Source organism: Chrysochloris asiatica, unplaced genomic scaffold (genome assembly GCF_000296735.1).
Source record: "Chrysochloris asiatica unplaced genomic scaffold, ChrAsi1.0 scaffold00079, whole genome shotgun sequence".
NCBI classification, from domain to species: Eukaryota; Metazoa; Chordata; class Mammalia; order Afrosoricida; family Chrysochloridae; genus Chrysochloris; species Chrysochloris asiatica.
In genome coordinates this window covers 6,395,620-6,403,313 of record NW_006408597.1, presented here as the reverse complement: position 1 = coordinate 6,403,313, position 7,694 = coordinate 6,395,620, and the positions used below count along the sequence as shown (strand labels likewise).

At 41.0% G+C, this 7,694-nt stretch overlaps 1 pseudogene; it reads left to right on the top strand.

Moving 5' to 3' along the window:
* Nucleotides 1-3,591: 3,591 nt before the first annotated feature.
* Nucleotides 3,592-3,949, top strand: LOC102841474 (annotated as a pseudogene).
* The last annotated feature ends 3,745 nt before the right edge of the window (nt 3,950-7,694 follow it).

Genomic DNA, 7,694 nt, shown 5'->3' with positions numbered 1-7,694 from the left:
ACTGCTAATCACAAGGTTAGTGGTTCAAACCCACCAACTGCTCCTCAGAAACTCTATATAGGGTTGTTATGAGTTAGAATTGACTCAACAGCATTTAACAACAAAAACAAACTGAGAGTTGCCAAGCCTGCAAAGCTATGGATCTGTGGTATGAAGTGAACTGATCTTACAAAGTAATTGCTAGCATTTGTGAAGATTTTTATAGATCAAAACTTTTTTTCAGGAATTGGTGGTGGTGGTTCTGTGCCATGGAGTCGGTTCTGACTCATAGTGACCCTGTACAGGGTTTCTGAGGCTGTAATTTTTACGGATGCAGAAAGCCTCATCTTTCTCCCACGGAACAGCTGGTAGTTTTGAACTGCTGGCCTTGCGGTTTGCAGCCTGATTCGTAACCACATGCTACCAGAGCTCCTTGTGGTATTATCTCCATTTTACAAGGCGTCCTGGTAGCATAGTGGATTATGAGTTGGGCTGCTAACCACAAGATCAGTGGTTCTAATCTATCAGATTTACAGCCTCAGAAACCCTGTATGTTGTTTGTTGTTTTAGTTAAGTGCTATCAAGTTGACTCCGACTCATACCAGCCCTGTATAGAGTTTCCAAGAACTGACTGGTGAGTTTGAACCACCAACCTTGTGGTTCAAATTGAGCTTGCAGTCCAGTCCATTAACCTGCAGTGCCACACCAGTAGTCAATCTGGAAAGAGAATTGCCTTGGGAAATAGGTAGAAATTTCATAGATGAGGAGTGGATAAAGGCAAACTTTTCAGATGAGAGGTATTGACAATGAATAATTATTAAATATGTTGGTTTTCAGAGAAAGAGTTAATAGTATCCTTTGTCAGAGACTGTTGCAGACCATCCTGTCTAAAACAGAGCACCTTCCCATGTATCCATCACTTTTTATTGCCATTCCTGGTCTTTTTATTTTCATAACCTATCCCTGGATGGTATGGAGTCTGTGTGTGGTGCTGTGGGTTGATGTGGGACTGCAAAGTCAGTTTGAACCACAAGATTGGTGGTTCAAGCTCACCAGCTGCTCCTCGGAAACCCTATACAGGGTTGCTATGGGTTGGAACTGACTCGACAGCACTTAACAACAACAACAACAAATCCCTGGATGGTGCAGATGTCTCGAATGTAGGCACAACAGACCATCCTTCGGAGTTCCTTGATGGCACAGACTACCAATCAAAAGGTTGATAATATGACCCCTTAGAAGAAAGGCCTGGTGATTTGCTTCTGAAAGGTTAAAACTGAAAACCAAACCCATTGCTCCCTGAGGTTTCCAAGAGTAAATCTTTATAGATGCAGACTGAAGCATCTTTCTGCCACAGAGCAGCTGGTGGGCTTGAACCACTGACTTTTCTGTTAGCACCATGAGTGGACTTCTGCTCTGAACCACGTGGTATCATGAAATGAGCTCAACAACAGCTGGGTTTTGTCATCAGGTTATTGCATTCTGTACGTTATCTGTATATTGTCTGTCTTCTTCCTCTAGAATGTCCGTTCCATGAGAGCGGGGATTCTGTTTTAGTCACTTTAGTCATTTAGCAACTAACAACTCCTGAGAACACTCGCCCCAGCACCTGACACAGGGTCTGGTTCAGAGTCATTGTTTACTGGCTATTTGTGAAAAGAATGAATGAAGAAGCCCAGAAAGTGGTTTGCAAACTCAAACATTTACCGGACTAGGTAGGTAAAGTAAACAAGTGAAGCAAATGAGGTGTCTTTCACAATGGTAACTTAAGTTGAATTTTTTCATCAAAAACATCCTCTATGTGTTAAGCTCCTAGCTTAACAAACAGTTAAAGGTTTTACTCTTAGAAAGAAATACATGTGTAACAATTTTCTTGTAACATGAGACCTTCTGGCTCATTTTTGATAGGGGTATGGGGATCCTGGTGTGGCACTGTAGGATAAGCAATGGACCACAAGGCCAGTTTGAACAGCAAAGTAGGCAGTTCAAAATCACCAGCTATTCCTCAGAAACACTATACAGCCTCACTATGAGTAGGACCCTCCTTGATGGCACTAACAACAAACAACAAAAACCACATAAAACTTTCCTCTTTTCTAAAAGCCAAACAATCACTAACTTGGTGTCTGCTACCTCAGGTTGGGTATAAGTAGGAAGAAGCAAGGGCTATGATAAAGTGAACAGAGTACGCCCACTCAAAAAGACCATTTCTTATATTTTCAACCTGATTTCTAAGTATTGTTAACTTATTTCAGTTGTTGTTAAGTGCCTTCGAGTCAATTCTGACTCATCCGACCCTGTATAGGGTTTCCAAGGAGCGGCTGATGAACTTGAACCTTGAGATTCAAACCAACCTTGTGGTCCAGCACAATAACCCACAGCGCCACACCAGGACTCCTTATTTCAATTAAAGAAAGATTATGTAGAATAATATTATATAAATCTACATTGGAGTCCTGCTGTGGTGCTGTAGGAGAAGCACTGAACTACTAACTGCAAGGTCAGCAATTCAAGCCCACCAGCCACTCCTTGCAAACCCTATACAGGGTCACTATGAGCCACAACGTACTCGAAAGCCCTTAGCAACAACAACAGCAGTAGCAGCAGCAGCATTGCCAATCCAGAGTAAACACTGGTATGCGCTAGCTGTGTCTTATATATTTGTTACGTCTCCAGAAGAAAGACAAAAACGTAAAAATAACAAAAAGGTCCAGCAGTTTTTTCCTTTAATGTGCTATGTAAGTGCTACTGTGTTCAGATTCCAAACCAAGCAGGAAGATGCCATTTTATCATTTTGCTGACCATGAATCATACCATAAGGACTGATTCAGCAGCTGGTCAAAATAGAAAGTATGCATACACAGACAATAAATATATTGATTCTGTTTTAGATTTTGGGGTGGGGTGGAGAAAGCATCTTAATGTTCAGAATAGCAAGTAACTTTAGGGCTTGACTCCTTGTTTCTACCCATAGCTAGGGGTAGGTGACATTAGACAAAGTAGCTTAACTCTACTGATCTGCATTCTCTCCAGTTGCAGAATAGGACTGAGAAATTGTGATTGCGTTACTGAAGAGAGAGTGTGGCTGGAAATTGTCTCTGACTAGTCCAGTGGTGGCGGCTAGAAGGAGAGCTACTATTATGGGTTAGATTTGGTCTAAGGTCTCTGCTGCTCTTCCCCGATCCTTGCTGTGCTTATATTTGCTTTAGGCAGTAAGCCCCACTGCCAAAGACCCTTTGGTACCATGGGTAATGTGGTGATTAATATGATGATTAATTCTATCTTAAATTTAAAATTCCATCAGGCTGTGAGGAATTACTTCCTACTGAGACATTTCATTGATGAGGTTGAGTAGGTGAATAGGATTGTAGAGAACCAATGGCTTGGGATCTGCATAGAGAGGGACAGGGTGGCAAAGATGTAATATAGGCATTTTAAGTGTAAGCAAAGGGACAAATGTGACAAAGTATGAGGAGTGGGCAAAGAATAACACTCCCCTACTGAAAGTTGTTGTTGTCAGATATATTGCAGGAAGAGGAGCCCCTCAGGTTGGAAGGCACTCAAAATACTAATGCAGGAACTTGGCTCGGCAGCGGGCCACTCTGCTAGGATATGCCCTTTGCGTCCTACTCCAAAGCCACGAACAGCTGCGTGAGCCTGTGCGTGCTGATGGCAGTCCTGGCGGCTCCAGCGGACCCCACGGGACCAGGAGTACATCAGGTGGAGAAGGCACCTCGGAGGCTGCTGAAGGCCTTGCAGATGATGAAAGGAGAGCCCAGAGCATCCATGGGAGCGCTGCTGGCCTGATACATCCAGCAGGCCCAGAAAGTTCACTTAGGCTGGATGTCCATCATGAAGAACTTGCAGGGCCTGGACCTCAGCCACAGGATAAGTGATGGGGACTATATGGGCTGAATGGATTTGTCGCCGCAGTGCTGAGAAGTATGAATATCCCTCTTATGGGACCTAGCCTTCATCAGTTGGACCGGAAGCAACCTCCCATCTCAGAGAAGGTAGAATAAGAAAATAATCACAGTCATAGCTCATTTTCTCTGAAGATTGACACTTTAAAGTATATATTTATTTAAGTTTCCAATGTGAGAAACCTGTCTGTATGATTGTCCAGGGCAACTGTGTACCTCTGGCAATGTGCACAAATGTAAGACACAGAGGTCCCCTCATCTGTGACTACTGGCCCTAAAGTGTGACTATGGCATTAAAGTGATTTCTTCCTAAACACATAAATAAATAAATTACTAATGGGGACGAGCTGCTTCTCAAATTACAGGTGACTGTGGTGACGCTAATGGAGTAAAGCCTTCAGACCTTCATTTGGTGATAAGGCACAACTCAAAATGATGAGGAACAGCTGCAAGCATCTATTAAAATTAGAACATAGAAGGTAGGAAGTATGAATATAGGAAAATGAGAAATTGTAAAAAATGAAATGGAATGTATAAACATTGATATCCTTGGCATTGTTATTGGTAAGTAAGTGCTGTTGAGTTGGTTCCCACCCATAGTGACCCTGTATAGGATTTCTGAGGAGCTGCTGGTGAGCTTGAACTAGCTACCTTGCAGTTCAGACGGCTTTGCAGTCTGGCACATTAACACACCAGGACTCCCTATCCTTGGCATTAGTGAGCTGAAATGTACTTGTATTGCTCATTTTGAAACCTGACAACCATAAGGTTGACTACATCAGAAATGACAAATTGAAGAGGAATGGTGTTGCATTCATCATCAGAAATAATATTTCAAGATCTATCATGAAGTACAATGCTGTCTGTGACAGGAAAATGTTCACATACCTACAAGAAAGTCCAGTTAATACCACTATTATTCAAATTTATGCGCTAACCACTAAAGCAGTGATGATGAAATTGGAGAACTCTACCAACTTCTTCAGTCTGAAATTGATCAAAGGTGCCATCAAGATGTATTGGTAATTACTGGTGATTGGAATACAAAGGTTGGCAATAGAGAGGAAGTATCAGTAGTTGGAAAATATGGTCTTGGTGATAGAATTGATGCCAGAGATCTCATGAAAGAATTTTGTAAGACAAATCAATGGCTTCATTGCAAATATCTTTTTAAAACAACATAAAAAGATGATTATATAAATGGACTTCATCAGATAAAATACACAAAAGTTAAATTGAGTACATCAGTGGAAAATAAGGTCAGGAGTAGACTGTGGAACAGACTATCAATTACTCATGTGTTAGTTTAGGCTGAAGCTGAAGAAAATTAAAACAAATCCATGAGAGCAAAATAATGACCTTGAACATATACCACCTGAATTTAGAGACCATCTCAAGAACAGAAACCAGAAGAGTTGTGGGTTGATATCAAGAACATCATACAGGAAGAAAGCAAAAGGTCATTAAGAAGACAAGAAAGAAAGAAAAGACCAAAATGAATTTCATCAGTGACTCTGAAACTTGCTCTCCAGCACAGATACACTAAAGCAAATGAGACAGAAACAATATTTCGAAGGGCAACTTGAGAAGACAAAGTCAAATATAATAATGAAATGTACAAAGATCTGGAGTTAGAAAACCAAAAGGAAAGAACATGCTCAGCATCTCTCAAGTTGAAAGAAATGAGGGAAAAAATTCTAGCCTTAACTTGCAATACTGAAGAATTCTTTGGGAAAAATATTGAGTGATTCAGAAAGCATCAAAAGAAGATGGGAGTAATACACAGAGTCACCGTACATAAGGAAATGATCGATGTTCAACCAGTTGAAGAAGTAACATATGATCAAGAGCCAATGATGCTGAAGGGAGAAGTCCATAGTGCACTGAAGGCATTGGCACAGAACCGGTTTCCAGGAGTTGATAGAATACAAATTGAAATCTTTCAACAAACTGATGCAGCACTGGAGGCCAAGAAATTTGGAAGATAACTACCTGTCCAACTGATTGGAGGAGGTCCATATCTGTGCCCATTCCAAAGAGAGATGACCCCGTGAAATGCAGAAATCATCAGACAATATCATTAATATCACATGCAGGTAAATTTTTGCTGAAAATAATTTAAAAATGGCTGCAACAATACATTGATGGGGAACTGCCAAATGTACTAGCCAGATTCAGATGAGGACGTGGAACTAGGGATATCATTGCTAGTGTCAGATGGATCTTGGAAAGCAGAGAATACCAGAAAGATGTTTACTTATGTTTTATTGACTATGCTAAAGCTTTTGGCTGTGTGGAACATGACAAACTATGGAGTCCTGGTGTGTCACTACAGGATAGTGTACTAGAGCACAAGTTTGATTTAAACTGCAAGGTGGGCGATTCACATCTACCAGTTTGAATCTCCTCAGAAACCCTGTGCAGGGTCACTATGAATTGGAATCTACTTGACAGCACTTAACAACAACAACATTACAATACTGGAAACTGAGTATTCCAGAGTGCTTAATTGTGCTCATGAGGAGCCTGCACATAGACCAAGAGGCAGTCATTTGAACAGAACAAGGGGACACTGAATGATTTAATATCAGGAAAGGTGCCAGTATTGTATTATTTCACCATACTTATTCAGTCTGTATGTAAACACATAATCTGAGAAAATGGATTATATGAAGAAGAACATGGCATCAGGATTGCAGGAAGACTCAGTAACAACCTTCAATATGTTGATGATACAACTTTGCTTGCTGAAAGTTAAGAGGATTTAAAATACTTACTGATGAAGATCAAAGACCACAGCCTTTGGTATGGTTTGTACCTTAGTGTAAGGAAAACAAAAATCCTTACTACTGGAGCAACAAATAGTATCATTATAAAAGACAAAAGAATTCCTAGTATGGCAATATAGGCTAAACACTGGACTGCTAACCACAAGGTTGAGCGTTCAAAACCCACCAGCTACTTCTTGGCAATGCTACCTACGTAGGATCACTATGAGTTGGAACTGACTTGATGGCAATTAACAACAACAAATGGAGAAAAGATTGAAGTTGTTAAAGATTTCATTTTGCTTGTATCCACCATCCCCACTCTTTGGAAGCAGCAGTCAATAATTCAAATGATTTATTGCATTAGGCAAATCTGCTGCAAGAGACCTCTTTAAAATATTGAAGAGCAAAGATGTTAATTTGAAGACTAAATTGCTCTTGGTCCAAATCATGGTATTTTCAGTAGCTTCATATGCATGTGAAAGTTGGACAATGAATAAGGACTACCATAGGAGAATTGATACATTTGGGTTATGGTATTGGAGAAGAGTATTAAAGATACCATGGACTACCAGAAGAACCAACAAATCTGTGTTGGAAGAAGTACAACCAGAACGCTCCTTAGATGCCATGATGATCAGACTTCATCTCTTATACTTCAGACATATTATCAGGGACCAGTCCCTGGAGAAGGACATCATACTTAGTAAAGTGGAGGGTCAGCAAAAAACAGTGAGACCCCCCAATGAGATGGGTTGTCACAGTGGCAGCTGCAGTGGCTCAAAGGTAAGGATTGCGAGATTGCCGCAGGACTGGGCAGTGTGTTGGTCTGTTGTGCATAAGGTTGCTATGAGTCAGAATCAACTTGATGGCACCAACAACAACAAACTGAGAGTTGTTGTTGTGCTGTGGAGTCAGTTACAACCCTTAGGGACCTTGTATTCAACAGAACAAAACACCACCTGGTCTTGTGCCATCCTCACAATTGTTATGCTTGAAACCATTGCTGCTGCTGCTGCTGCTG